Here is a 5015-nt window from a genome sequence, read left to right as displayed (position 1 = left end):
CTTTCCTTCATTCTTTTCTTTATTTCTTTCTTTCCTTCATTCTTTTTTCTTCCTTCCTTTCCCTTTCTTTCTCTTCCTTCCTCCCTTCTTCTTCTTCTTTTTTTTTTTTTTTTTTTGGTCTCTTCTACTCCCTTTTCCTGCAGCATTTGGGCTTTCTAACAGAGAATCTGGAAGCTTATGTCTTCAAAAAGGGAGGAGAGAAGAAAGATAACATGTCATAATTCTCTGATAGCTGAAACTTCTCAATTTACATCTGTTTCCTGTACAAGGAAGTCCAAGGAGCAACAAAGGAATAATAATACATGTGCTTTCTTTTTTTCTTTAAGCAGAAACAGCATAGGTGAATTTAGGAATCCACAAAACCAGTGATTTCTCATGAAAAATGTAGTTGGGAAATAGTTAAGTATCTTTGTCGGTGTGATCACATCTGTGTTGAATAGGCAGAGTATAAAGTGCGTTGCTACTGAACAAGTATGAGTGGGTGTTTTTTGGAGTTCCCAGAAACGTAATGTCATAGGGCCTTTCTGCCCGCTAGTTCAGCACTGATTCCGATTAATGCAGGCCACAGCTCACATGGATTCACATGAATCAAAGTCTACGTATGTTGCTGAGGGTGATGAGGCATCTGAGATTGCCACAGCAACAGAGGAAGCTGCATATTAATTAGAATAAATTAATTTTTTTCCCACCCTGGAGCTAATAATGAATTCATTTGTGAATTGCTGTGTCTGAGCACAGAAATGCTTTTAGGATGAGCTTTTAGGAAGCTGACCTTGCTGAGGAAAATCTTCTTTTCATATGTGTAAGAAGACAATAGGAATAGCAAGAGCTCTTGATTAGCATGATCTCTGACCACCATTAAAAAATCAGTGATGTGCTTTATTAGTGGAACAATTATGTTTTTGTTTTCCCTTTGTTCTCTTTGTTCTGAGCTCTAGAAAGATAAAAAAACAAAATGGTTACAATCTGGAAAGGGACTTTTGCTCTATTATTTTTTTCCATTCTGTCACCATGGAACTACCATTCATGTTTCCAAAGGACTTGAAAAGCCTTTAAACAAAGAAATGAGACCACAGATGTAATAGTTTGAATTAAATAACACTGTCAGTGCAGCTTGGAGGCCTAACACTGTATCTTTTTGATAAATGATAAGGCTTTTCATACATTTATAGAGGAACTTTACTTTTCAATCCATTTGCAATGTGGATAGTTGAAATAATCAGGATATGGGATACTCTTATTTTCTTGGTTGAGACAAAAAAAAAAAGAAGGCATGAAATTGTCAACTTACCTTCTGTGGAAAAAAAGTCAGGATGTCCATGTATGACTGCTGATTTCTAGTACTCAGAACTTATAACCCTGAAAGCACCCAGTTTTCGAAAAACAGGTGCTCTGCCCTCTTCCAGCTTCAGCTGCTTCAAGGAGCATTACAGAGATCATGCCAAATTACATTTGAAAACCTCGGTATAAGCAGGTTTTAGAGTCTGAAGATATCCAACAAACAGCAGCAGCAAGGATCCACGCTGAACCATGTTACTTACATCTACTAATTCATACAAAGGCATCTACATCAAAACTATCCACTTCTCCAGCTTGAGCTCAGTGTATCGGAGGACACCTACTAGTCATTTCTGAGGATGTTGGTATCCTGGAAGAAAACAAAGGTGGTAACAAAAATGTTTTATTCTCTCTTCTCAAAGTACAATAAATGGAGGCAGAATTGTCCTTATCTGGCCTCCTGGGTATGATCACAACAGTCATTTAATCTTTTGGAAGATTTTCTTTTTCTCCTAAGAACACTAAAATGGCTCAGAATACAGCTACATACAATGGTTAAGTTGTGATACAAATGTTTTTATCAAAACTATTTGCAAATATTTGTAAGGATTTAGGACTTATTTTAACAGTATGAAACACTGTTTATTCAGTGTTATCTAGTGTGTAGAATTAAAGCACTTAAAGCTTCAGAGGAGAGAAATTTGTCCCTAAGGTAAGTGCTTAAATCTGCTCGGCTGTCTGTCTGCTGACTTGCTTCAGCAATGCATTTAGCATGCCCAACACAGAAGATGCAGCAGCTGAACATTAGACTCAGTCCAGGCTGTTCCCGTGTTCATAGACAACAGTGCTTGTGACTCCAGCACTCACTTTGATGTCCCATCATTAGAATGCTGCAGCCATAGCTCAAGTGCCATTACCTTCGACACACCTTTGTTCTGCAGAATAACTTGCATTCTCAATAAAATCCATTCCTGTACCAATCTTTATGATAATATATGCAAGACTGCAATGTCATCTGTCTAAGTAGATGCACTGCCTTTTCGGATCACACATATCCTGTTACAAGGGTCACTTGTTCCTCAAATGTGTCTGTCTGAACAGAGAGCTTCACAGCTTCTATGTATACAAAATATTAGGCTGCTTTTCCCTGCCCCAAAATTGCTACATGGGAAATTTCAATGAACAAAGGGCTGGAAGACATGGGTTGTTTAAGGCCATGTGCAAGTTAGATTGGACACTTAGCATGCTTTTGTCTTAGCTCCTGAGACTGCTTAACCTGCTTAGAGAGTTCGCATTGCTTAGTTTTTTCCCAGAAGTAAAATGCATCCACTGAATGTTGGTGTTGTCTTTCATTTTCAATGAAGACCAACAGCAGTTGGCAAAGAGATTCCCCAACTGGCAGGAAGATGCCAGCAGCAAGAGTGAAAGGATTCTGCTAGGAATAAGAAAATGGCTAGCTGAGACTTGCTGAAAATAGTGCTCTTGTAGGTAAACAAAGCAACCCTGTGTTTTATGTCGAATTCTATGGGATGAATTTTCAGAGGAACAAAGAAAACATGAGAGATAATAAACTAGAAATATACCTGGAGGGATACAAACAAGACAACAAAAGTAGAGGTTTTCAATATGAGACATATTTCCTGTCAGGAAATGAGCCTGTTACTCAAAAATACCAAGTATGTTGCTCACAATAAGGAAAGAGAAGATGAACTTGATAGAGAGAAGTAATTATAGTTGCTAGGAGGACAACAAGGCATATTATAAGGACAAAACCTGAAAACAGACCTGGGATTATGAAACAAAGAAAGATGCAAATAGAAAAATTAGACCAGAGGGTGTGTGATTTCAGTTACTGAAAAAATATTCTGACATCAAACATGACATTGTATGGCTTTACTTTTGACCAGGTATATTTACGTGGATATTTGACTTTTCAGAACTGGGATGAAGATATAAAGTAAACATATACTATGTGTCATGTTGAGCCAGATTAAACTTGTAAATGGCTGGCTACAGAAGGCAGGTAAAGATCATCATCTTTCAATAAATTCACTTAAACAAATATGTCCTTTAGGACATTGATTTAGTATATTGAATGCTGCATCTTTGCAAGTAAGCACTAACACGCTGAAGCAACTAAAGCAAGTAAGCTTTGTAAAGCTAGATGAAGGCAGCTGAAGCACCTACAAAATCCTGTCTGGATTCCAGATTTGAGTTCATGTTTCTCTGGAAGAAAGAAAGAGAAAAGCATGCACAATTTCGGAGGACATATCATGCTAATAGCTCACTTTCCAAAAAAGATCTCTGAATAATTTGTTAGCTAGAAAATCAAATGTGTAAACATCAATTTGTTATTTAGGTTTTTCTTCAAGAAAATGAATCCTTAGAAAAATATTCAGAAATGAAAATTTCGTCTCTCTTAAGGGAAAAACCATTGCTGCTGAGCAGTAATTTTTAACTCACTAACATACAATATTCTTAATCTATCTTAATCTATCTGCACTGATCAGCAGTTGGTAGATGTTCATAAAATATCCCACTGGCTCTGGAATCTGTGTAATTACACCATCATTGCTACATGTCCCTAACAAATTTGGAAAGTCTTATAATTTTCTTGGTGCCTTTATGCTTTCTGAATGCAATAGACACATGTTTATTGCCTGTTTGGTGTTATCCAACATGCGTAATTTCTTCTTAGCACACGCCAGCCTAGGCATAGTGTCAGACACAGATTTGCTTTGGTACTCATTACATATCTGTTTGCACTCTTCTGATGCTCTATCCTGGCAAGAACCCAAAGGGATCCTGCCCAGTTACACCCTGGCCAACATGGTAGGTCAGGCTGTTCAGTTCTTAATGAGTAAACTCCTTAAAATGAAAATTACTGTGTATGACACTGGTATGGAGACAAGGTGCACTGGTTGTCCCTTGAGCCATTCATCCAAACATCTTCTCAGTTTTTATACCTTTTGCGACAGAATACAAATGTAGGGAGGACAAGGCAGTGGGTTTGCCCAGTGTTTTGTGAAAGGAAAATGACTGGTATGCTGCCTGTCGTGCAGGCAGGATGTCTCTGAGGGATTCTGCATTTGTTTATGGAAGAAATAAATCATCTTCCAGTACCGAGGTGCCTACAACCTTCACCCAGGCAAGGTGCAGGTCAGAGAACAAACCGCACTTAAGGCATTTTGCTTTTTGAGATTAATTGGAATGGTTCAGTCCTAAAAAGTTGTTACAACTGTGTCCATGGCACTTGGTCAGTATGTATGAGAGAGACACACACACACAGATCTAAGTCATAACCTAAGAAACCACAGGATTGGCTCAATGGCAATGTATTTGACAATGAATCCATTTTTGTTAAACATTGGGGATTACCTTCCAGATTCCGTTGGGAAAGTACAGAACGTTCCTACGTAGACCTGAGGGAAAATTATCTTATTGATCTGTTAGCACCTCTCCTGTTAATATAAACATTGGCAAAAGCTATATAAATACTGGAGGATTCCGAAAGGTCTGTGAGCAATTTAACAGCAAGAAGCTATTTTTAAAATACACTAAAATGAAATAATGTGTCCCAGGATGCTTTGTGTGCATGTGAGTAATTACATACAAACTCCGTGTAATGAGCAACCTGAGAAAATGTAGCTTGCACTACTTTAGAATTAATTAGTCCTCAATTAAAGCCACTTGTTCTGGTTGTGATTAAAGTTTCTCTTCCTACATTATTAACCTGC

The sequence above is a fragment of the Phasianus colchicus genome, chromosome 3 (assembly GCF_987193195.1).
Source record: "Phasianus colchicus chromosome 3, bPhaCol1.hap1.1, whole genome shotgun sequence".
In the NCBI taxonomy this organism is placed as follows: Eukaryota; Metazoa; Chordata; class Aves; order Galliformes; family Phasianidae; genus Phasianus; species Phasianus colchicus.
This window is presented reverse-complemented; position numbering follows the sequence as displayed.